The 27,233-nt window shown below is 41.7% G+C and overlaps 1 protein-coding gene across 2 annotated transcripts in view; it reads right to left on the reverse strand.

Moving 5' to 3' along the window:
- The window catches only part of MORN1 (MORN repeat containing 1), a 518,336-nt gene that overhangs the window by 207,427 nt on the left and 283,676 nt on the right, over positions 1–27,233 (reverse strand). The window lies entirely within an intron of this gene.

Below are 27,233 nucleotides of genomic sequence, written 5' to 3' on the forward strand. Positions count from 1 at the left end.
GGGTCTTCCCCAGCCCCTCCCAGTAATCTGTCCACCAGATCCGTGATGTGCGAACCCGAGCGTAGACAGCATACAGTTTGGCGCTTCAGGTCTTTTTCACAGATTGCCCTCTCTGTCCTTCTAAGAACTGAGTCTCCTACCACCAGAATCTGTCTATCCTTTCCCTACGCTTCCCCCCACTCCCACTGGAGGAGTTATTCCCGTGGTAACTAGGAGAGTCCCCAACTCCAGCAGTGCTGGTCCCTGACTGGTTTCACCAATGTCACTCAATGGAGCGTATTAATTGGGATGCACCAGCCCTGGATCGGCCTCCCTGGCACTTCCCCCTCTATCCTTTCTAACTGTCACCCATCTACTCTTTTCTGGTGCCTGCACCTCTTTGTCTCCACCCGCCTCTGTGCTGGCCCCTGCCGGCACCTGCTGGGTACCTTCCCGGCTCTCCTTTAGTATGAAGGGTCTTCTCAGTGCTGACAGTTGCTTCCCTAGATTCAGAACCTGGGCTTCCAGGGAAACAATGTGCCTACATTTTGCACAGCAGTATTCGCCCTCGATCACATGATCGAGGAACACATACATGCCGCAAGATGTACATGAGTCGTATTTCCACACCCGCCGGGCATCGTACCTACGAATTTAATGAGGATTGAGGATTATACCCTGTCCAAATTACCTAACAACTAGCTTCCTGACACTAATACTCAACAATACAATACACAGGTACTCAACGAGACAATACACAGGTAATCACCACCCACGTGCACTCGCCGCCAATGTGCACTCGCAGACCACATGCACTAAAGTTGATACAGATCAAAAGCAGGTCAAATGGAGCTGTACTGCAAGTGAAAGCACCTGTCCATACATTCTTTATAACCTCAGAAGCATCTCAAAATTAGTCAAAAGCAAGCTGAATTTGCCCATCAACACAAACCCAAAGCCTTTCAATATCAGACCTTGCCAGTTGAATTTTTTTTAGAAACTTTACTTGTCTCTAGGCTACTCTCTCTAAAATTAAACATGCATATAACACAAATGCAACAAACGCAACTTCATCTAGGATTTTTTAACTGTTTTGGGGAACGATTAGATCGATGGGTTTGGTTCCATTTCTTTACCTACATGGACCTACATGGGCCTAAGATACTGTGGGGTTGACTTACCAAAATTGGAGAGTGCAAAATCTGGCGCAGCTGTGCATGGTAGCCAATCAGCTTCCAACTTCAGCTTGCTCAATTAGGATTTGACAATAAAACTGCAAGCTGGTTGGTTTCTATGCAGAGTTTTGGTAAATCAACCCCTGTGCCTTGTGGAATAGAAATTGGAGAGGAGAGGACACACTAGTAAGTTATACATGTATTTGTAAGTAAGGTATGAGAATTAAAAGCGCTCCAGCCACAAACACTGCTTTAACCACTTCATCCACAGCACAGGTGTGCGCACAGGGTGCTGTGGATACCCCCTGTTTAGACCTGTGATGTTTTACCAAAGCCCCCCTACTGGGGCTCCAAAAAAAATTTGGAAAAAACAAATTAAAAAAATAAAATAGTTAAAAATAACAATTAAAAAAATGTTAAAAAATAATTAGAAAAATAAAATTGTTAAAAATAATAATAATAAAAATTTTAAAAAATAATAAAAATAAAAACTACTGACACCTACCCTTGCCCTACTGACATTGTCCACGGCTCTACTGACACCGGCAGTATATATACACATACACACGTATATGTGTTGGGGTGCACACCCTAATGCAATAGGCTGCGCACACCTATGATCCCCAGAAGAATTGGCTGCTCAATGACCAGGCCATTTTTTGCGATTCGGCACTGCATTGCTTCAACTGACTTTTGCGTGGTCGTGCGACACTGTACCTAAACTAAATTGACGTCCTTTTTTCCCCACAAATAGAGCTTTCTTTTGGTGCAATTTGATCATCTCTGCGGTTTTTATTTTTTGCGCTATAAACAAAAAAAAAACGTCAACTTTGAAAAAAACACAACATTTTGTACTTTTTGCTGTAATAAATAGCCTCAATTTTTTTTAAAAAAAAGCTAATCTTTTCCTCAGTTTAGGCCGATATGTATTCTTCTACATATTTTTGGTATTAAAAATCGCAAAAAGCATATATTGATTGGTTTGCGCAAAAGTTATAGGGTCTACAAAATAGGAGATAGATTTATGGCATTTTTATTACTATTATTTTTTTTTTTACTAATAATGATGGTGATCTGCGATTTTTATCGGGCCTGCGACATTATGACGGACATATCAGACACTTTTGACACATTTTTGGGACCACTGACAATTATACAGCGATCAGTGCTATAAAAATGCACTGATTACTGTGTAAATGTCACTGGCAGGGAAGGGGTTAACACCAGGGGGCGATCAAGGGGTTAACTGTGTTCACTATGTGTGTGTTCTAACTGTGGGGGATGGGACTGATTATAGGAGATGAGAGATCATGGTTTCCAGCTCATAAGAACTCACAATCTCTCTCTCTCCTCACAGAACTGGGATGTGTGTGCTTACACACACACGTCCCTGTTCTGCTTCTCGTGCCTGAGATCGTTCGTGGCCAGCGGTCATCGTGACCGCTGGTCACGAGCATCGGTACCCCCGCAGTGCTGCTATCCTGCCTAAAGAAGCTGACAGACAGCTACGATGGTTTGCGAGATCGTGCTGACCTGCCACAGTATAATGACGGCGGCTGGTCGCCAAGGGGTTAAGTAATTGTTGGCGCGCTTTGAATTCTCATAGCTTATTTACAAATACATGTATTTCATACCGGTGTGTCCTCTCCTCTCCAATTTCTATTCTACAAGGCACAGGGGTTGATTTACCAAAACTGAAGAGTGCAAAATCTAGTGCAGCTCTGCATGCAAACCAATCAGATTCCAGTTTTATTGTCAAATCCTAATTGATCAAGCTGAAGTTAGAAGCTGATTGGCTACCATGCACAGTTGCGCCAGATTTTGCACTCTCCAGTTTTGGTAAATCAACCGCATAGTACCTTAGATCCATGTAGATAAAGAAATGGAACCAAACCCATCGATCTAATCGTTCCCCAAAACAGTTACATTCAATCCTAGATTGTAAGCTCCAATGAGCAGGGCCCTCTGATTCCTCTCGTATTTAATTGTATTGTAACTGTACTGTCTGCCCTCAGCACTGCACAAACTGTTGGCGATATATAAATCCTGAATAGTAATAATAATAATAATGCATGAATGTTAACTTTCACAGTTGCTTGTTGTGAACATGGATGTAACACTTGTGTTAACCAAACTGTCAAGACATCAATAGTTTGGCATCATAACTGATCACATGTGCAGCACCACAGCAACTGCAGGTGAGACAGAGGCTAAGATGTCAGCTTCCTTTGGTTGTAAGAGCCCTTTCACACCGAGCCGCCCATAGCGTCGGCAGTAAAACGCCGCTATTTCTAGCGGTGCTTTACCGTCAGATTAGCGGCGCATTTCGTCCGCTAGCGGGGGCGCTTTTACCCCCGCTAGCGGGCAAGAAAGGGTTAAAACCGCCCACAATGCGCCGCAATGCGCCGCAATAGCGGCGGTTTGCTGGCAGTATCCCAGCGCTGCCCCATTGATTTGAATGGGGAGCAGGGGTGGAGGAGCGGTAAACACACCGGTCCTTCACCGCTCCAAAGAAGCTGCTGGCAGGACTTTTCCTGACGTCCTGCCAGCGCAGCGCTCCGGTGTGAAAGCCCTCGGGCATTCACACTGGAGACCAATGGCGACCCTAGGGGGGGGCAGAGGGGGCCCTGACCCCCCCAACATTATGCTGTGCCCCACCATGTGCCCCCCCCAAAAAAAAAAATTTTTTTTTTTTACAAAAAATCAATGTCTAAGAGGGAGAGAGTCCCCAGTCAGCTCCTGCGGGTGATTCCTCCCCCCTCCCCTGCTCGCTGACACTGCATAATGCGAGCGTTCACACAACCACGGCCGCCTGATCTGCTCCTTCACCTGCATCCTCATTGGCAGGGAGAAGAGCGAGTTGCAGGAAGGACTCCACCAGGACTTTCAGTTACTGAAAAAACAGACTGATTTCTCCCGTCCTTAGGACAAGAGGACCATCCTGTAAATTCCAAGAGATGCCAGACCAGAGCTGTCAATAGCAGGGGCAGGACAGCAAGAGGAGGCTGGGGAACCCCACAGTGGCAGAACACCAGGGCCCGGAGGCAAGACAACCTCTGCAACCCTGATAGTTCTCCCACTGCTTTGGATCCTTATATTTTCTTGATATGCTGGTGACATATATCTCTTGTTTTCTGCCACCCTGGGGGACCCCAATACAGTAGGAAGGGAGCTCACTGCAGAACATGTGAAAGGGCCCGTTGTGTGGTCATAGTAAAGGGCCCCAGGATATATATATATATATATATATATATATATATATATATATATATATATATATATATATATATATATATATATATATATGCATTTTATAGTTGCCCCCCTACTTTTGTCCCTGTCCCCCCATGTGCCCCCCTAAATTTGAAAGCTGGAGACGCCACTGCTGGAGACAAGGCTGCAGCTGTTTGAGGGTGGATTGCAGGGGCTATTTTTAACACTATAGCGCCTGCAAAACGCCCTTGGTGTGAAAGGGTTCTAAAGGATAGGAGGGTTTAGTTCTGCTTTAAGTTAGTTGAGTGGCAGGAGCTGAGGGCTCAGGCAGAGGATTTTGCAGTGTTTGATGCAGTGACAGGCAGTAATAAGTGTAAGCTAAGCCAAACTGGTCTCAGGCAAATAGTTCAAACTAGTGGAGGGTACATGTCTTTCAGTAGTGCAAGGGGGGAAAAGTGATAGAACCAATAGAGGTGGGCAGAGAACAGAAGGTACATGATCCAAGATTAACACAATGCATCAGCAGCTGCATCATCAGTGGCCAATTAATAGGAAGTGTGGGAGTGTTGGGCAGATAGAGATCCGACCACGCTGGATGGAAATTTGGCAGAAAGTTTGGGTAACTAATAGTGAGCACAGGGCAGGAGGTGCATTACTTATTGGTAAGCAGAAGGGAGGGGGAGCAGTAGCTGCAGATGGGCAGAGTTCAGATGAAAGCCATTTGGGGAGAAAATTGGGTAGGGCCTTGTGGGAAGAAAAATGAATGATTTGATGCCAGGGCAATGATATTGCTTCACTTGTGGATTAAAAATCCACACCAAAGAGGCACATGAGAAGGGCTGGTCCTTCAAGTGATTATAAAGGCAGAAGGTTTTTATCTTACTTCATTCTATGCATTAAGATAAAAGGCCCTCTGTGTGCAGCAGACACCCCCCCCCCCCCGATACTTACCTGAGCCCCATCTCAATCCAGTGATGTTGCAAGAGAGACTCGGCTATCCAGGACTCTCCCTCCTCATTGGTTGAGATAGCAGCGAAGGCGAGAGAGGGGGCAGGGCCGTAGCTCCATGTCTAAATGAACACAGGGAGCTGCGGCTCGGCTCGGGTGTCTCCATAGCAAACTGCTTGCTGTGGGGGGGCACTCAACAGGAGGGAGGGGCAAGGAGTGCAGAAGAGGGACCCGAGTAGAGGAGGATCGGGCTGCTCTGTGCAAAACCATTTCACAGAGTAGGTAAGTTTGACATGTTTGATATTTTTAACCAAAAAAAAAAAAAAAAAAAAAGAGAGACTTTAGTATCACATTCACTGAAAGAGCTTTGAATGGAATCAATAGCCTTCATTAAATGAAATATGATAGCAGGGTCACCAATTAAGTCTAGGACTTGCAGGTAAGTTTTTTTGTTTTGTTTTTTAACACCATTGTAATATTACAAGCCAATAATGTAACATGAATATGAGGATTAGTGTCCTGCACTGTTTTTTCCATGTTGACTCAAAGTATACCTTATCTTTTGTTGCCCAAGCACATTATCCAGTGAAGATTCCGCTGAAGACACAATAGGGATAATGGAATGGAACAGCACTTTGCAGTGGAATCATTCCGGTAATTTCTGCTTTACATTCTTGCAGCTGTTTTTTTTTTTTTTTATATATATATTCATCCATCTTTCCATTCCTTCATCCCTTATCTTCCATCCATCCCTCCCTCTGTCCATCTATCCTTAGCTCCAGTTCTAGATTTAGACCTTGGGAGCTCTGGGTATTTTGGTGGCCCGTCAGCATAGAAATTAAATTTATTTGACAATTGAAAATGAATGATAAACCACATTTGTTCTAAAAAAATATGTTCGGTTCCGAAGAAGACACTTCTCTGATTTATTTTCTCAATTTTATTGATTGCAAGAAGACATTGCACAGGTAATTGGAACTGACAAGTCACACTACAATATATCAGTAATAAGGAGAGCCGGTAAAACTGTAATCCTTGAAGTGACGTTTATTGGTACATCAGAGTGACAATAAAACAATAAAGCTGGCGCGTTTCGGCAATAGCCTTAGTCGTAGCTACAACTAAGGCTATTGCCGAAACGCGTTATTGTTTTATTGTCACTCTGATGTACCAATAAACGTCACTTCAAGGATTACAGTTTTGCCGGCTCTCCTTATTACTGTTGCATTGGAGTGTGTTGGGACACATCGAGCCTCGGCACCTGTGAGTGGACCTGGTGTATGGATTAAGTTGTCCCTGCAGAGAGCGCTGTTACCTTTCTTCTTTTCCACACTACAATATATACAAAAAGTCTTTCTTCCTGAACCTAGCATTTGCAAAATCTTTAATGTAATTCGGCCATAAATGGCTCAGCAGGCACCGTCCGAGAATTGATCCATCTATGGGCAAGGTGGCTGTACCCAAGTCGGTCAATCGATCCACTTGGGTACAACCAGCCTGTCAGATTTTTTGCATGCAATTACTGCCGATAGTCACGTTATAGATAAAACAACCGCGCTTAGGATAAGGGTAGGGAAGAAAAGGTTGCTGCCTCCCCTAATAAAGCTCCCCTAGGGGAACTTAGATTAATAGAAAAGCAAACAGATGAAAGGGGTGTGTGGCGCTACCTAATAGCCAAGAGCACACAGGTTTTTTGTATGGGGTGGGTGAGAGGACTACAGCATAAATGTATAAGCCTCACCGACATGCTTCTTCCATGCACATGGGCGTTTTTTGCCTCTACAGTGTGGCTTAAACCATTTGGACTATATTACATGATTATAATGGGGTTAACATACCTGTGATCACCTGACACAAACAATTTTTTTCCTTTGGATGTGTTTTCACTTATTTATATGTATTTTGCTTATTTCTATTTTTCCCCCTGACAGTTGGATTAATATCACTTAGAATCAACATTTATTGTACTGTATGTATCACTTGTCATGCACTTGTGGTATGTAGTTGTTGGGATATACATACTACTCTTTTAGTTTTTAGGCCTGCACATACACAGGTACTAGGTAATTTTGGATCGTGTTTTTACCTTCCACATTAGGGGTATACTTGCACTGCAGTTCATGTACACGCCTGATAGTACGTATGCCTTTCACTATTATACACATATATATTATACAGGGATACCTATATATGAGGTATTGAGCTTTTATCTATTTTTTATTTTAGTTGGGGTTCAGGAGAAGCATGTCTGTGAGGCTTATACATTTATGCTGTAGTCCTCTCACCCACCCCATACAAAAAATTACTGCCGATGGCTATAGCCGCTAGCAGTAATCATTGTGTTCTGCCGGCTGGGAAGGTTCCGCTAGCAGTAATCATTGTGTTCTGCCGGCTGGGAAGGTTCCTCTTGCCCCCATCACTTTCGACCGTCAAGAACGCAATGATGTACAACACTACGACGAGCCGAGAAAATGAAGTTCAATGCTTCAAATTATTTCCGAGCATGCGTGATTTTTTGCGCATCCCAAGTGCATAGAGACAAATGCATTTTCGGATAGGAACTTTTCCCGACCGAAAAATAGAGAACATGCTCTCAATCTTTTGCTGGCTGGAATTCCACCAGCAGGAGACCGATGGAGCATACACACGGTCGCATTTTCCGCCAAAAAGCTCTCATCGGAGTTTTGCTTGCGGCATTTCCAATCATGTGTATGCGGTAATAGGCTGCAAACTGGACAAATTCCTCAACAAATACACTACTAAAGTCTTAAGGGAAAATAGGTTTAATTTTTTTAATAAAGGAAGTCTGGGGCCCACTCTGGCAGAGGGGCCCAGGTCAATTGCCCCTTTTGCCCCCTTATAAATCCAGCACTGACTACTGTAGCTCCATCTGTCTATCTGTTCATTTATTCTGTTTTCCCATACCTCAATCTTCCCCAAGCTGACACACAACGTAGGCTTGTAGAGAAAATCTGAAACCTTTTTTTTATCTTTTTAATTAGCCATAAACTATTTTAATCAACTATAAAGAAGAAGGACACCAGGATACTGAGCAAAGCTTTTACACTGTGTAAGGAAAGCCCGTAAATTCATGACTAACATACAGCTAATATTCATTTGACACGTATGATATTCCATTTTTGTTACAGCAGACTTTAATGCCTAACTCAGGCAAACAGATAAATATACAAATAAAATAAATATATATATGAAAGGCGTTTTACATGCCAAAGGATTCATATGTCTACCCATCTGGTTAGAAAAATTACACTGCTCTTCCACATAGCGCAGTCCTGTCTAGAAGGGCAGAAGACCCGCTGCAGATAAATTATACTTAAAGGTCTTGTCTCTCCCCCAGCCTGTGGCTGGACAATGAAGGTGAAGGAAAAACAGGAGACCAGTCAGATCATATCGTTGTCACTCTGCACTGTCCTCCTATCACACTGCAGCACAACTAAACAGCTCCTTTTTCATTGCCCAGTCTGAGCTCTGTTGTACAGGGGATGGCCAATAGCAAGCCAAATTCAGGTTCTTGTACAGCCCTTGCTTGTTATGGTGTACCTACTGTGTAACAAAATTGTTGCCATTACATTATTCCACCATAACCCTGTAAAGTGATCCTTCATGGCAAAACGTGGCAGAAGAATAAAAGAACACTAAAACACTTGACTATTGGGATCATAGCTCAAAATAGTGAGAACATTAATAGATTGGGGATGCTGGCATGTAGAAAATTTTTGTGTGTTTTTTATGAATAGGGATTGGCAAACCTGGGTTCCATTTGCCAAAGGTTTGGCGAATCCTGTTTGAAATTCGGCCAACTTCAAGTTAGAGGTGAATCTTCAGTCTATGAGAGATGAATCCTATTATTATTAAGTATCCATTTTTAGGGCTAATAAGAAAATCACTGTATATACTGTAAAAAAGGCATGGGAAGCTGCAAAATGCCATTGGGAACATGTGAAAAAATAAAAAATAAAAAACTGGGGAGAGGGTCTTTTCATGCAACTTGGAGGGCAACATTGAAAATACACAAATTCTTTAAGGGCTTGTTCACACTAGCCCATACTGTAAAAAAACTGTGTTTTACCATGCAGGCTGTGTAAGGTCCAGCAGTTGTTTACTTTTTTTAAACTTTATTTGAAGCGACCCTACATTTATGTCTCTGCAGATCAGCATCATGCATGTGCTGCAGTGCCATTCAGTGCACTTGTTATTATGCTGCATGTTGCATTTTTTTTTACACCACATCCTACAACACAATGGCATTGGGGTGTAAATGGAGCACATAGAAAACAATTGTTATCTATGTACCTTAGCAGTGACTTGTGTTTTTCTTGTTCAGAAAAACACAGGTTATGGCATATAGTGCAATCGTAGAATAAATAACAGGCTTGGGGTTGTCTTAAAGCTGTATAGGGTGTTACAAAAATTGTTCTGCTGCTGGTCAATTTCTATTATTTTATTTTATTACATTTATTACTTAAACTCTCATCAAAAATTATGAGACAGATGATACAGCAGTGCAAAACTGACCAGCAACAGAATATTTTTATTGAGGGTGATTTGGCTGAAATTTACAAGAGAAAACGTGTATGAGCGGGGATTTACTACAAGAGTTAAAAGACCGCAGAATGCACAGCAACATAAAATTGGTCAGCAGTAAGACCGTTTAAAGTATCAAGGCTAGGTCCCAGTTTTCTAAAGATGAATAACAGGCTGGAGCTTTACTAAAATAATTCAGATACTTTGAAGGATACAGCAGTATAAAAGTGGCCAGAAACAGAAAGTTTTAATCAGGGATAATAGGGCTAACCAGCATATGCCTACATTTTTATTTTATATATGGGGATGGAGGGGTGAATGTGAGAGATATAATATTAGGTGGTTTAAGTGCATACTGTTCATGCACTTAGTTTTTTCTTTTCTTTCATATGATGCAGCGGTATGCTGCAAACAAGAGGCAGCTCCAAGAACAGATGGTCAGTAACAAGTGAATGCTGCGCTTTTAGTACACCAAACCTAAAAAGGCCCTATCAATATTAAATAAAAATTAAAAAAAAAACTAAAACCCCAACATGCCACCTCTGAAACAAAAGCCCCCAATTAAGCTGCTTGCCTGAAGTTCTACTTTAATGCTGCATAAATGAAACCTCTATTACTATTGATAAGAACTGCATTTCAGCCTTTTGGAAGTAACATACACCATGTTTCCAAAAGTATTGTGACGCCTGCCTTTACACCCACATGAACTTTAGTGGCATCCCAGTCTTAGTCCGTAAGGTTCAATACTGAGTTGGCCCACCCTTTGCAGCTATAACAGCTTCAACTCTTTTGGAAAGGCTGTTCACAAGGTTTAGGAGTGTGTCTATGGGAATGTTTGACCATTCTTCCAGAAGTGCATTTGTGAGGTCAGACACTGATGTTGGAGAGAAGGTCTGGCTTGCAGTCTCCGCTCTAATTCCTCCCAAAGGTGTTCTATGGGACTGAGGTCAAAACTCTGTACAGGCCAGTCAAGTTCCTCCACCCCAAACTCGCTCATCCATCTCTTTATAACCCTTGTTTTGTGCACCGGTGCGCAGTCATGTTGGAACAGGAAGGGGCCATCTCCAAACTGTTCCTACAAAATTGGGAGCGTGAAATTGTCCAAAATATCTTGGTATGCTGATGCCTTAAGAGTTCCCTTCACTGGAACTAAGGGGCCAAGCCCAACCCCTGAAAAAACAACCCTACACCATAATCCCTCCTCCACCAAATGATTTGGACCAATGCACAAAGCAAGGTCCATAAAGACATGGGTGAACGGGTTATGTGTTAAGGTGCGCTGCAGCCAATTCATTTTGAATGAGCTACATAACACAACATGTCTTACCATGTGCATTGCGGCGAAGTGCAATGAGATGTGAAAGGGTCCTTAGAGCTTTTGTTTTAACAAAAGTAAATAGGAAAAACAAAAAATATTTACATCCAATGTAGCAATATAGCACTGTCCATGCTATGGGTTCTAAAAATAATTGCCCTCTAATTCTGGTGGGAATGTATGTCATGCAACTAGCAGTGAATCCTAATTTATGCAGAACATTGAATCATATAATAATGCTGTATTATTTTATACCTTATTTCAGAGAATTCTTTTCATTGCAGTCTCCCAGACAGGATGACACACTAGCAGGATGGTTGTCATGCTGAGCTCCTTAGTACAAGACACAATGGGTGCTGGTCTGCTATTAGCGCACAGACAGATTACAGGATGAATGATTGAGTCAGAGGTCAGGATGACATTTCCCTGGTGCTTTTCAGTGGCAGACCTGAAAGTCTCAGTGATAATGTGTCCACAGACAGCGTGATCATCATTCTAGAGCATAACATTTCAAGCTGCCTGACACTCTCTGAGAAGCTTGCAGGTGTTGTTTTCTGATGGGAGGAAAAAAATGTATCATACGCTGAGCATAAATTGGATTACATAGCCAGACAAAGGCTTATGCAAAAGCACAATCACCTGCAATATATATTTGTATTTTAAAGCAAATAAAGAATTTGAGACTGATCAATAAGACATTTCAGGAAAAAAGAAAAGAAATTGATTCTGCTAGCATCATTCTTTGTATTATATGAGTGTTTTACTTAAAAGCCAGTTAAAAAATAAAATAAAAATGCCCAGCTAAAGTAAAACAAGCAGATGTTTCTGCAATACTAATGTTCAATCCAAGGTTGTTCTCCATGGTACTTCTTCTCAACCACTAGATGCCACCAGTCTGGGTTGAATGATGGCCAGCATCATAAAACTCACTTCCTTTGAGCCCAAGCTGTCATGGGCCTACCCCCTTGGAGGATGTCATCTTGCAGCTTGAGCTTAATATACTACTGAACTGAACAGTACTCAAACACCAACATTACTTGAGCCATGCTCAGTCCAGGAGGAAGGACTGCTCACTGCCAGTGCTGGAGAAGACAAAGGACCCATGGCAACCCTAGACTGGCCATAAGACCCTGAAAAAAAAAAAAAGTTTAGTTTATATGTGCTGCCCCAACGGGGCATAACATTTATATAGATTGTTCCTTAACCATTTTCTATGGACGTTTTATATTTAGTTCACATGCTGCCATCTAGTGACCTTTTGTGGTAATGCACTTGTTTTCTCATGTTTCTTTTCCCTGATGTTATGACACACTTCCTTTGTTTGTAATGCTCCACCCTTCTTCCTGTGACATGGATGCGGCTACAAGCCACATGAAGCAGGGCACATGTATTCTGCATTGTAAGCTACAGACAATATCATCTTTTGACCGCATAAATACTACAACCTATTCATCTGTTTGTATCCTGTCATCTGCTGTAACCTTATGTTCCGTATAAAAGCACCTTTGTAGATGGAATTAGTATTTGGTGAGTTCAAACTATCTGATGAGGATTGTCCTCAGTGATTATATCTTATACAGGCCAGGCATAACGGTGTCACAAGGGATAAATTGCTTCACAACAATCGGAGTCAGAATAGTATATATTTTTAAACTGATGCGTTTTTAGTATTGTTTTTTTTGGCACAAACATTAAAATAAAACACGTTGCATAGGATTCCCAAAGAACAGCGGGATAAAGAGATAGCATAGCAGCAGAAGCCTGTCTTGCAGTTGACTTTGTCTGACTAAAGTATAATGCCCCGTACACACGGTCGGACTTTGTTCGGACATTCCGACAACAAAATCCTAGGATTTTTTCCGACGGATGTTGGCTCAAACTTGTTTTGCCTACACACGGTCACACAAAGTTGTCGGAATTTCCGATCGCCAAGAACGCGGTCACGTACACCACGTACGACGAGACTAGAAAAGGCCAGTTCAGAACCAAGCGCGGCACCCTTTGGGCTCCTTTTGCTAATCTCGTGTTAGTAAAAGTTTGGTGAGAGACGATTCGCGCTTTTTCAGACTCGTGGCTTTCAGATCGTTTTCTGACGTTCAGTTTGTGCTTGTGGGTTTGTATCTGCTCTTCAGTGCGTGCAGTCAGTTCGTATCGGAGTTTTCTGTGTGATCTTGCCTGCTCGTTGCTGTTTTTCAGGTCGCTCTTCACAGGCCTTGCTGTTCTTCAGTGCGTTCTGTTACTTCGTTCTGAGCAGCCGACCGTTTTCTAGCCATGTTTCGTATGCGTACTCCTCGTAGAGTTCGTGCTGTGCGGGGGCTTGGTGTTGGGGTCCTGACCTTGACACAAGTCCAGTCCATGAACAGGGTGGGGAGGAGTTCATGGACCAAGAATTGGTTGCTTCAGCGTGACCAGTTCTGTCATATGCCTTTGCTCCGTGAGATCCGTGAGAATAATCCTGATGATTTCAGGAACTTTCTCAGAAAGACGGACCCCGTGTTTCACCGTTTGTTGGCTTCGCTGACCCCCTATATCAGCAGGCAGGATACCTGCATGAGGCAAGCCATCACTCCGGAGCAGAGGTTGGTCGCTACCTTGCGGTATTTGGCCACAGGGAGAAGTCTGCAGGACTTGAAGTTCTCGACAGGCATCTCCCCCCAGGCTCTGGGGATCATTATCCCAGAGACCTGTTCTGCCATCATCCAGGTCCTGCAGAAGGAGTATATGAAGGTAAGATTTTTATCCTTTTATATCCCATTTTATTGTATTTAATGTTTGATAATATATTGTATTTCTTCCCTCATTCCCTAATTACCATGATTGTAATATGCTGTGAATGTCCCCTTTGTTCTCATGCATGCTGGATTTTTAGGTAATTATTATTTTATGTCCTTCATACATATTTGCCCTTCAATAACCTCCCCAGCATGGTGTCTCCTGCCCTATATTCACCTCATGTAGTCACTTAACAATGTATTTTATCAGCTCCATAGTAGTGCTTTACCCCAAACACCCCCTAAAATGCTAAGTCAGCTGATCCCAATTCTCTGTCTATCCTCAATCATCTATCTGCTGACTTTGCCAAACCCATACACACTATACCCACCTCTTTACTGGTCATATTTAGGGATGAATTCCCCAAAGCATGTAGTGCAAGGGCCTGCCTGTATACTTTCCAATGGTACTGTTTAAAGTTTTTGTATCCTATTATTATCTTGATAGGTAATAGCAGAATGTTCAAATGTCCTCAAATGTGTACAGTGTGTATTTATATCTTTGTATTATGACACTTCTTACCTGTCCAGTGGTCTGCCAATAGTGTAACTAAGGAGGGGCTGTTCCAAGTAATACCCTGTATTTAGGCATTCATCTCTCAATGAAGTGAAGAGGGTTACCTGTCCAAGATTCCCCCCCCCCCTATAATGTTAGAAATGGCCCATGAGAGGGGGGGAGGGGGAATATGATAGGTGTACCTTATACTTTGGCCTTGTTAAATTCCCCTTAGTAAATGCTATCTGGAGGTTGCCCCATAATGTTTGTGTCTAATCTGCTTGCCATGTTTCTGTGAAAAAATAGTAAGGTTTATTTTTTTTTCCTCAACAGTTTCCTTCCACGCCACAGGAATGGCAGACTGTGGCCTCCCACTTTGCCCAGCGGTGGGACTTTCCTAACTGCGGAGGGGCAATTGATGGGAAACACGTCCACATCGTCCCACCACCCAACTCGGGGTCGTACTATTATAATTACAAGGGGTTTAATAGTATAGTGATGTTGGCGGTGGTGTCGGCTAATTACGAGTTCTTGTATGTGGACGTGGGGAAGAATGGCCGGATGTCCGATGGTGGAGTGATCGCCCAGACGGAGTTCTACAGGCGTCTCCAGAATGGCAGCTTGGACTTGCCACCTCCAGAGGACAATGTTGAAGGTCTCCCATTTGTGTTTGTTGCTGATAAAGCATTTGCGCTGGGGGACCACCTGATGCGGCCATTCCCGATGAGGACCCTCACCCCGGAACAGAGGGTTTTTAATTACCGGCTGGCCAGAGCCTGAAGAGTGGTGGAGAACACATTTGGAATCCTGGCCAGCCGGTTCCGATTATTTCTGACGCCCATCCATATGGCGGAGTATAGACTGAACCATATAATACTTGCCTGCTGTGTTCTCCATAATTTTTTAAGAAAACATTCAGCCAACTATGCTGGCTCAGTTGGGCCTGAGGCCGGAATCCCTAATCCATCAACACTGACGGCGCTTGAAAGTGGCCGTCCTGGCTTGCCCTCCCTGAATGCCCGTGATGTCCGGTTACGCTACCTGGAGTTCTTTGCGGGTAGGGGGGCTATCAATATGCCAGACAATCTGTGACACCTTTTTCAAATAAAAAACAACCAAAAGAAATTCTTGGTGGACATTTACTGCTTGTGTTTGTTTTAGCTGACCCTGACAGAAATGTGTTGAGTGCAGAAAATGTCGTGATTGGGTAACCTTATAAAAAACAGTGTTGGCTGGTACTTCCTAAATGCAAAAACACAATTCACTACAAGTGCACTTGCAACTGCACTGAACCTGCACTTGTAGTGCAAAGAGGATTTGCCCTTAGGAAATAACCCCCATTTTTGCATAAAACAGCAATTACATCACCCCAAAAGTGTTGTAGTGTTGAGACAATAATCCACACATTCTTGAGTAAGGCACTTTTTTATACGTGCACAATCACATGTGCATTTCCCAAAGGTTTTTAAAACAAACCAACATGTTTGTTGTATAACAATGTTTGCAGTAGCATTATGAAAAATCAAAATATCCATTTCAGATAAAACAGGCCTGTGTAAAACCAACAAGAAAGCCAAAAAACTTGAACTTACAAAGTTCACATTAGGTAAAAACCTTATTGCCCTTTGTCAAGCTGCAATACTTTACCTGTTTGGTACAAGCTTCACAGATGTAACCCCCCCTATAGTATACACTGGAGCACCTGTGTGGCCCCCCCTAATAAAAATGGTGTTCTTGTGTCCCACACTAGTGCTCCAGTGTCCAGATGTGAAAACAGCTGCTCAGTGTCCTCTCCTTACACACAATCTAGTTTGCATTTCATTCTAGTAACAAACCCATCTACACAAACAAATATTTGGCATCCAAGTAGGCCCCCAAAAATGTGTGAAAATGCATATGGCCTAAACAATGGTGTTCTAGAGGCCGAAAGAAAAATGTTTGATACGAACGAATAATGTGCCCATGAACATTAAAGTTGACCTTTTGAAACGTTACAACTAATAAAAGCATATGGAGCAGAACGAACGTAATAAAGACAGAAAGAATAGGAACACAGCACAACTACTTACTTTTTTGCAGCACTCTCCGGATCTTTCGGTACTGCTCTGGCTCTCTCAACTTCAGGTCCGACCACCGCTTCCTGAGCTGATCTTTAGACCTTCGTACCCCGAAATTCCGCTCAAGACTCCTGACCACTTGGCCTTTCGGATGTTCGGGTTGGGGTAAGGCCCATATTTTCCGTCATAGTCGGACTTCCTCATGATGTCGACCATCTCCAACATCTCCCCAAACGACATATTTGTGGCCTTAAAACGTCTCCTTCTGGATCGGGACGTGCCTGGATCCGCCCTTTCCTCCTCCTCCTCCTCGTTGCTACAATTAGCCCGCACCTGCTGTATGTCCGCCATCATGCTCTTCCCCCACTGCGCCGAACGAAAAGGGGCGGGGAATACACTAGAAAGAACGTCAGGGGCGGGCGGAGTTACACGCATGCGCAGTGTATATAAAGCGTAACACGCGTGCGTATTACGTTTGATCTGTGAGCGGAGGAAGGAGCATTGGACGCGGCGATCGTAAGAACGAAGGTAAGAGACAAACTTGGGCCTATACTGCTTCTAGATTGAGGCCTATATTGTAACAAGATTAGGAGAGTTTGGTGTGACATTAGGCTTTGTCTTGTGTTGTGTCTTGCAGTGAACATGGATATGGTACTGAAAGATAAGGACTTGATTTCAGTCTTCATAGAGATGCTAAGGGAGCTGCCCTGTCTGTGGGAGATTAAACACCCCCATTACAAGAACCAAGCAAAGAGGAAGGCAGCACTGGAGCAATTGTGTGAAATTGTGAAGCAGGTGATCCCCACGGCAGACATCACTTTTTTAAAGATTTTCATTGGTGGCCTGAGGAGCACATATCTGAGGGAGCGCAATAAAGTCCTTGATTCGCAGAGATCCGGAGCAGCAGGTGACATCTATGTCCCCAGGATGTTGTACTACGACAGGCTGCACTTTCTGGCAGGCCAGACTGAACCCAGGCCATCCCTCTCAAGTCTTCCTTCCACGCTTCCTTCCCCCCCCCGCTGAGGCTTCTGACGCCCAACCTGGGCCTTCCAGGCCGCATGTGGAGGAGCCCAGATTGAGCCAGGTATAGCATTCCTCTAAATATTTCTGCTTGTCCAATCAATGATGTGAACTATATGTTAGTTGGGAGTACTAATTAAGGATTGTGATTGATGATGCAAAACATTACAACTATGTCCCTTTTTCATAGACAGGGAAGTCTCAGCCAGGAGGTGGCCGGGCCAAGCCGGCTGGCTGATCTGCAGGTCCCTCCATCCCCCCTGGAAACAGAAAGTGGCAGTAGGAGGAGTACCCTAGAGGAGGCGGCTATCAGATTCTTTTGTAGGGCTACAGAGGTCCTGGGAGCACCACACACCAGGCAGGAGAACATTGCTGCATTCATAGCATATAAAATGCAGAGGATGGAGGAGGGCCAAAAAGCCACGTGTGAGGCCCTCATATCTGAGGCTCTGGCGAAAGGTATGAGGGGCCAAATTACACCTCACACACAGCTTTGGGATGGTCCTCCTCCTCCTCCTGCAGGTCCTACTCCTCCTCCAGGTCCTACTCCTCCTCCTGCCACATCTCCAACTGCACAGCCACAGCCCGGAAGGAAGTGTGAAAGGAAGACCAGAGAGCGATTGCCCTGGATCCAGTCTGGTCGGCCAAAAGATGCAGCCTCTTGTGGTAACACAGCCTGCGGACACAGATGTCATCTGCTGCTATCAGAGTCTCTGTGAATCCCGGACCAGACTGCCCTCCCTTACATATGGACTCCTCAGGCCACCAATTTTGATGTTTAAGAATTGATGTCTGCCGTGGGGGTCCCAGGCTTCACTAATTTCTGCTGTTGATCCAGTGTTGCCTTCCTCTTTGTTTGGTTGTGATCCCTTAATAAAGGATTTTTGTTTTGAATTATACTCTCCTATGTGTTTTACTTCAAAAATGACAGTTGGTTTGTGAGGATTCAGGTACATTTCTAATATACAATGTGAAATGAACAAGGGTCACCAACAACAAACAATCTCCTTGAGATTAAATAATAAAAGATATCAATGGTGTTGGGGTAACTTGACACACAAAACACACACAAAAATATTCTGGAGTAAAAATAAAAATAACATTGAACAAAGATCAGCCTTGGAAAAAATCCAAACATTAAAGAAAAAAAAAGGCTTAAAATCAAAAAAAAAAAAACATAAAAAATATAAAACTGTCAGATGTGACAACTAATAACAATATATTCAGGGAATCCCACTAAGAAAACACAAATAAAACTTTGTGAGAAGTGTGTGTGAATATGAGCAGCAAAACTACTTCATTCTTGTCACATTATAAAGAAGAAGAGAGTGCGCTGTATTAAACCATTTTTTACATTGCAGTGTGACGAAAGTGCTGTATCCATTGCGAACGCTAAGTTTACCAGAACGAGCTGTCCCGTGTCGGAATTTCTTCTGAGCATGCGTGGCACTTTGTGCGTCGGAACAGGCCACACACGGTCGGAATTGACGCGATCGGATTTTGTTGTTGGAAAATTTTATCTCCTGCTGTCGAACTTTGTGTGTCGGAAAATCCGATGGAAAATGTCCGATGGCACCCACACACGGTCGGAATTTCCGACAACACGCTCCGATCGGACATTGTCCATCGGAAAATCCGACCGTGTGTACGGGGCATAAGAATGAGCCATCTTATAAGGGATAAATCATTACAATGAGTCATTTGGTTGTGTGTGTAAATTGCAGCATAACAGATTTGAACTTGGGAAACATTTGAAGAGGAAACTAAACATCCACCCACAAGTAAAAAAAAATACTAATAAGCAATATTTCATATTTAGTTTACTAAAAACATGTATTTTTTATTCTTGATCATACCATTATAAAGAAAATATGTAGACAATTTGCAGAACTTGCATACTGGCTCACTGGGGTGGAAAATGTGTTATTATTCAGCATGATTGTGGCTTGTGGATAATCATTTTTGTTGGAAAATGTTTTTGTTTAAACTGTTTAAAATTTGTTTAACATTGTAACCAAAATAATGATTCTGAACTGAATTTAGTAAAAAAAAAAAAAAAACAACAAATAAAAAGAAAAAAAAAACAGGCGTGTGATGTAATTAACAGATAATATTCACAAATCTGATTTAAAAGTGATCGGACTGAGAAAAAAAAGAATTGATACTTTTGCAGACACCAGACATACAATTATTCTCCTATAGATTTCAAATGCTGACTCTGTACACATTTGATCTTTTAAATGCTGTCTGAAGAGATTCAGTGATTTTCAGTACCGTACCCTAGTGTTGGTTTGTTTTGGCACAGGGAAATGGTGTTTTTTTTCAACAATGTTCCCGCCACAGAAATGCTTTCTGCTTTTAACAAAGAGAGAGTAAATATGGGTTAGAAGTAGTTAAATTGGTGTTGGGGTCAACGTTGAGGGTTTTTGGTTAAGATTAGGGGTTGGGGTTAGGGTTTACCTTTTTTCAAGGACTGACTTTTGGGCTACATTTTTAATCATGGGTAAATATTAAAATGGACCTTGCAAGAAAATGGAAGGTGTGCTCTATTGAAAGCCACCCACCCCCAAAATTAGAGGGGTTGATTTACTAAACTGGAGCACTTGGAATCTGGTGCAGCTGTGCATGGTAGCCAATTAGCTTCTAATTTCAGCTTGTTCAATTAAGCTTTGGAAATAAAATCTGGAAGCTGATTGGTTTCTATGCAGAGCTGCATCAGATTTTGCACACTCCTGGTTGCCTACAAATAAATTTTAAAATACAGCTGTTTAAAATGCTTTTGGAAAGCGAGAGTGGAATTACTGTGCCTTACCACTGCCTCCTGGGATAGCTAGGGCATTAATATCCCACAAGATTGGACTCCAGCCTATTGCAGGGGTACGTTCTTGCGGAATTTCAAGCATCCAGCTTTCATTTTCATTGACTGTCTTTTTTAAGGACTATTTTTAAGCTTAGGTTAACCGGTTCCCGACCTCACGTCTATTTACGGGGGCAGAATGGCACCCCTGCGCGAAACCCCATACCCGTACCATGTGGTTTCCTTTAAGAGCCACCAGAGGGCGCACCGCACGGCGGGGGACCTAATGTGTGTGGTCGGCAGTCGCAATCACTGCCGGGATCGCGTGTACGAGCGCCAGCACGGGGATTTGTGTGTGTAAGCACACAAATCCATGTGCTGTTAGAGTAGATGAGACATGTTGTTTGTTCCTAGTAAGTAGGAACAGCGATATGTCTCCTCTCCTACTCAGTCCTATCCCCATACAGTTAGAACACCTTGAGGGAACACACATTTAACCCCTTGATCGCCCCCTAGTGTTAACCCCTTCCCTACCAGTGACATTTATTTTATTTATTTCAGATACTTATATAGCGCCATCAATTTACGCAGCGCTTTACATATACATTGTACATTCACATCAGTCCCTACCCTCAAGGAGCTTACAATCTAAGGTCCCTAACTCACATTCATACATACTAGGGACAATTTAGACAGGATCCAATTAACCTACCAGCATGTCTTTGGAGTGTGGGAGGAAACCGGAGTACCTGGAGGAAACCCACGCAGGCACAGGGAGAACATGCAAACTCCAGGCAGGTAGTGTGGCGGGGATACGAACCAGCAACCCTTCTTACTGCTAGGTGAAAGTGCTATCCACTACACCACTGTGCCGCATTTTTATAGCACTGATCGCTGTATAAATGTCAGTGGTCTCAAAAATGTGTCAAAAGTGTCCGATCTGTCCGCAATGTCGCAATACCGCTAAAAATCACAGATCACCGCCATTACTAGTTAAAAAAAATAATAATAATAATGCCATAAATCTTTCCCATAATTGGTAGACGCTATAACTTTTGCACAAACCAATCAATATATGCTTATTGCGATTTTTTTTTTTTTTACCAAAAATATGTAGAAGAATATATATTGGCCTAAACTGATGAAGAAATTTAGCATATATATAAATGATTGGACTGTTTCAGAAAAACAGAGACAGGACTCCCAATCCCTATAGTAACCAGAAAAGTGTAAAGAGGGAGACAAAGCTCTCTCTAATAAGTGATGGGATTTTGGGGGGAGATGATGTATCTGTTTGAAGTGAGCCAATACCACAGTGGTTAATATAAAAATATACATTTTATTGAAAACATATAAAATATACACTACAAAGATTCCAATCAAACGCCATCATATGACCGTACAGCAGCTTGTGCTCTGAAATCAGTTGTGATCAGCCAACATGTTTCGCATATATTTTGCTTCATCAGGGCATTACAGACATCACAGATTTCATCTGGTCTATTACAAACAGGAGGACAACTGCATAACCACTCCCACAGCCAAATGTCTCTCTATGGATCACCTGGAGCAAGTCAGCCCATGGATTCCAGATCCCAATGGGCAATGCCGATGGGGGAGCTGGACCGTGCAAAACAACAGGCGGTGGTCTCGTAGCATAGTGTGCAGAGGCTGCAAAATCCTGCTGGGTGCAGTGGCAGTCAGAGATTTCAAGTCCCGATTGAGGAGTGCGGGGTGCGTCTAGGTGCACCCCGCACTCCTCAATCGGGACTTGAAATCTCTGACTGCCACAGCAGACATTTGGCTGTGGGAGTGGTTATGCAGTTGTCCTCCTGTTTGTAATAGACCAGATGAAATCTGTGATGTCTGTAATGCCCTGATGAATCAAAATATATGCAAAACATGTTGGTTGATCACAACTGATTTCAGAGCACAAGCTGCTGTATGGTCATATGATGGCATTTGATTGGAATCTTTGTAGTGTATATTTTATATGTTTTCAATAAAATGTATATTTTTATATTAACCACTGTGGTATTGGCTCACTTCAAACAGATACATCATCTCCCCCAAAATCCCATCACTTATTAGAGAGAGCTTTGTCTCCCTCTTTACACTTTTCTGATGAAGAAATGTGTTTTTTAAAAACATTTTTGGAGATATTTATTATAGCAAAAAGTAAAAAATATTGTTTTTCTTTTTTAAAGGAAAAAGGATGAAAATATTGTTGGGGTACAGCGTTGCATGACCGCGTAATTACCAGTTAAAGTGTCACAGTGCCAAACTGTAAAAAGTGCTCTGGTCAGGAAGGGGGTAAAACCTTTGGGGCTGAAGTGGTTAACAGTTAGGCTCAGGTTGAGCGTAAAAGGTTATATTTTACAGTTCCGCAGAGCCCTCCTGCCCCAAAGCCCCCCACCCCAATGTTGAGGGCCTGATATGGTTCAAGAGGAGGGGGGAAGTGCTCGCTCATCCCTCCCTTTCTTGACCTGCTGGGCTGAATGCTCTAATAAGGGTCTGTTGTGGATTTTGGGGGAACCCATGCCGTTTTTTTTTTTTTTTTTTTATTGTGGCATGGGGTTCCTCTTAAAATCCGTACAAATCCATACCAGAACCGAAGGGCCTGGTATGGATAAGGGGGAACTTATGCTGTTTTTTAAAATTTATTTTTTATTGTTGACATTCTTTTTGCACACAAGTCGCATGTATATCATGCAAGTGTGACTTTTGAGGGTTTACATTGAAGTCTATGGCCCTCAAGTCGCATGAAAGTCGGACCAAAGTACTGCAGAAACTACTTTAAAGTTGTTGCGACTTTAAGTTGCACAGATATGAATGGTACTTATTGGGAAGCATGGGATGTAACTTGTCATGTGACTTTGGGGTTCAAAGCTGCATGACAAGTCACACAAGTGTGAATGGGGCCTTAACCTGCTTCAATGAAACACTAAAAGGAGTTGTAAAGGCAGAAGTTTTTTTATCTTAATGCATTCTATGCATTAAGGTAAAAAACCTTCTGTGTGTAGCAGCACCCCCCTTATTACCCACCTGAGCTCCTTCTCTCTCCAGCGATGTCCACGATCCCCTCAGCCATCCAGGACACTTCTCCTGATTGGCTGAGACAGAGCAGCGGTGCCATTGGCTCCCGCGGCTTCCATCAAAGTCAGTCAGCCAATCAGGGGAGAGAGGGGGCAGGGCTCCGTGTCTGAATAGATACACAGAGCTCTGACTCAGCTTGGGTGCCCCCTGTAACAAGCTGCAGGCTGGGGGGCACTCAAAGGAGGAGCAGCAAAGAAGGACCCGAGAAGAGGAGGATCCAAGCTGCTCTGTGCAAAACCAACTGCATAGAGGAGGTAAGTATAACATGTTTGTTTTTTGTTTTTTTTGTTTTTAAACAAGCCTTTACAATCACTTTAATAAATTTTAAAGCTCAAAAACATAAACATTTTAAAACTCCGCCCCTTCCAGTATAACCCTGCTCACTTTCCCTGTTGTGACAGATGCAAAGATCTGTTCCACTGTATGGTTATTCATATATACTGTACACTGTGAACTCCTGATTGTACTAATAATAATAGTTCACACATGAGCCCAAACATCAACGAATGAGAATAAAAATGGCACCAAGTGGGCCAAAGAAAAATGAAAAAAATAGTAGAGCTTTTCTAAATCACTAACAACATCTATCCTGGCAGTGCTTAGATGAAATACCTATTGTTATAAAAACGCAGATCCTTCCCAGATAATAGTAGAGAAATTCTAAAAATGTCAAATAACAGAAAAGTTTGAAGAGACAAAAAGTAAATGTAGGTCAGTACAGAAACAAGTTACAAAATTCCAAATGGGTTTTATATTTAACCACAGATAACTGTCCTAAATATCAGCATGCTGCTTATATTAGGAACAGCGCAGCAGTGCTAAGGTTTTTATAGACATCAGTAAGCTTGACAGCACAGCGAACAGAAAATGTTATATTTAAAGCATCATTCCACCTTTTTCCCAAATGTGGTATGGTAAGCAAGAGCAATAAAATAATCAATTTTGTAAAACATATTCTTTATCTGTTTTGTTTTATTATGCCTGCAGAGGCTCTTGAAATATTTCTTGTGCCCAGTAAGAAATGTTTCGATTTTACCGGTTATCACAGAACACAGCCATATCAGTAGGAATAAGCAGAATAATTTCGGCATAAATGATTTAGTGAAAATTGTCAATATTGTTATATCAAACAAAATTTGCTTGAAGAAAGTCTACTCTTTTTATCTTTATTTATATTACATATTTTTTGAAGGATACATTTAGGGTAGCAAATTTCATTTACTGTTTTTTATATTTGTGCTTGATCACTATTTGTCTGTCTGTTTTATTTTACCTTTTTTTTTTTCATTGTGTGAAAAAAAACTTACAATAATGTGGGGCTATTTTTTGGCAGGAGAACTGGTCTAGTATAGTTGAAATCAGCTAAACTATCTGAAGTCAACTGAACTTAAAAACCAACAAAACACCCTAATTTTGCCTTTCCTATTGATGTCATTGCATATTATCAAGATATCCAATTTTCACCCAAATTTCCTGTTTTCTGTCAAAATATTTTAGGAAAAAAAAAGAATCTCAAATGTACTCCAAAATATAATACAAAAAATAATAAAAAATATAATAAAATCCAAAACCATCAGTTTCTATGGAATATCTGTAAATATATAAAAAGTGTCAGTTTGTAACATCTTTCCACACAAGATTTACACAGCTTTTACCAACTAAATTAAAATATGAAAAATATAATAAAGTTGTGTGATTTTATGTGAAAACATTTAATAGACCCATCTTGACTAAAATTCTTCCATGGCAACAGAAAACAGGAAGAATTTAGACAAATCATTGATAGGAATGTAGTTATATTAATAATGATTTTTCTATCTGAAAATATTAATAAATATGCCTATTAAAGATATTTCATAATTCGAAATGTCTGCAAGTTATACTATAGTATATCGTTATTCTAACAATATTGAGTTTTTTTTCCATTTGGCTAAAGAACAACACAAGCAAACACGTGTTCTGGGATTAAAGGAAAATATCATCGGTTTTGTTAAAAATCATATGACATGTAGAATTTCTATGCAAGCTATGTTATAATTTCATTTTCTCAAAACAGCCTTTTGATTCCAATCCGCATCTAGCCATAATTTCTCAAACCTGCCAAGAAAGTATACCCTTATGGTGTCAGTGTCTAATTTTTTTTTTTTATTGAAGTGAAATCTTCTGTACACTCTTTTTCTATGGTTTTCTAATTTTGTTTTGCTGATGATTGTTCTTTATGGCCTATTTGTACCCATTCATATTGTCTTGTCATGGTATTTCGACGTATACCCATAAATAAACAATATATATAAAAATTAAGAAAAACTGCCAAGAATATAACATTTTTCTTCCATGCAGCCATGGCAACAGTATACAATTTGTAAAAAATCTTCCTTTGATGCAAGAAGTCTATACAGTGCTTGAATCTACGGTGACATAAGTACAGATATGCTGCAAGTCTAAAGCCCCGTACACACGATCGGATTTTCCAACAACAAAACCGTGGATTTTTTTCCAAAGGATGTTGGCTCAAACTTGTCTTGCATACACACGGTCACATAAATGTTGGCCCAAAATTCCGAACGTGAGAACACGGTGACGTACAAGACATACGACAAGCCGAGAAAAAGGAAGTTCAATAGCCAGTGCGGCTCCTTCTGCCTGATTCCGAGCATGCGTGAACTTTTGTGCGACGGACTTGTGTACACAAGATCAGACTTTCCGACAACAAGTTCTGTTGGCGGAAAATTTGAGAACCTGCTCTCAAACATTTGTGGGCGTAAATTCCGACAGCAAATGTCCGATGGAGCATACACACGGTCGGACTTTCCGACAAAAAGCTCACATCCAACATTTGTTTGAAAATCCGATTGTGTGTACGGGGCATAAAAGAATGCAAGGGCATGCAATGTTTCATATTACAAAACGCATACATGATTAGTCAGTTCCTCAGACTTAGCAGCACTTTTAGCATGTGAATTGGCATGGAATAGCCCTTTATTTACTGAACAACAGGAGGCAAGCATATGCAAGAAAGTTTGAAAAAAATCTTACAATGAATATACAGTAGTTGACCTATGTAGAGGTGGTTGTTTTTATTTTAATGACTGATATGAAAAAGGCAAACACAAGAAAGCAAAGTCCTATAAAAAATATACAAACTGCAGGGGAAAGAACTGGATGAATGAAAATAAGGAAATAAAATATACTTTATTTTAACCGAGCACTTAAAACCCTTCTAGTTATTTTGTTCTTTTGTAAGGCTAGTCAAGGAAAACACCAACTGAGTACTTAAAACCCTTCTAGGTACTTTGTTTTTTTAAAGGCTAGTCAAGGAAAACACCAACCGAGTACTTAAAATCCTTCTAGGTACTTTGGGTTTTTTTTAAGGCTGGTCAAGGAAAACACCAACCGAGTATTTAAAACCCTTCTAGGTACTTTGTTTTTTTAAAGGCTAGTCAAAGAAAACACCAACCGAGTACTTAAAACCCTTCTAGGTACTTTGGTTTTTTTTAAGGCTAGTAAAGGAAAACACCAACCGAGTACTTAAAACCCTTCTAGGTACTTTGGTTTTTTTTAAGGCTGGTCAAGGAAAACACCAAATCTGTTCATTTTTCTATTAACATTTCCCATTGTGCCACTACAAGCTTTTGCAATATACGCCATGTCATTGTTAAAATTCTGCTATTTGGAAGACAGTACAGTAGACATTGCTGTCTATCGTCTGTCTGCCCACCTAAGGTGACCTAGCCACAACACTGTCTCTACACTTCACTTGATGCAATAAGCAAAATATAAATACTGTATTTATCAGGGCACAATGGATACCCCAAAAG

This window comes from Aquarana catesbeiana, linkage group LG10 (assembly GCF_042186555.1).
Source record: "Aquarana catesbeiana isolate 2022-GZ linkage group LG10, ASM4218655v1, whole genome shotgun sequence".
Lineage (NCBI taxonomy): Eukaryota > Metazoa > Chordata > Amphibia > Anura > Ranidae > Aquarana > Aquarana catesbeiana.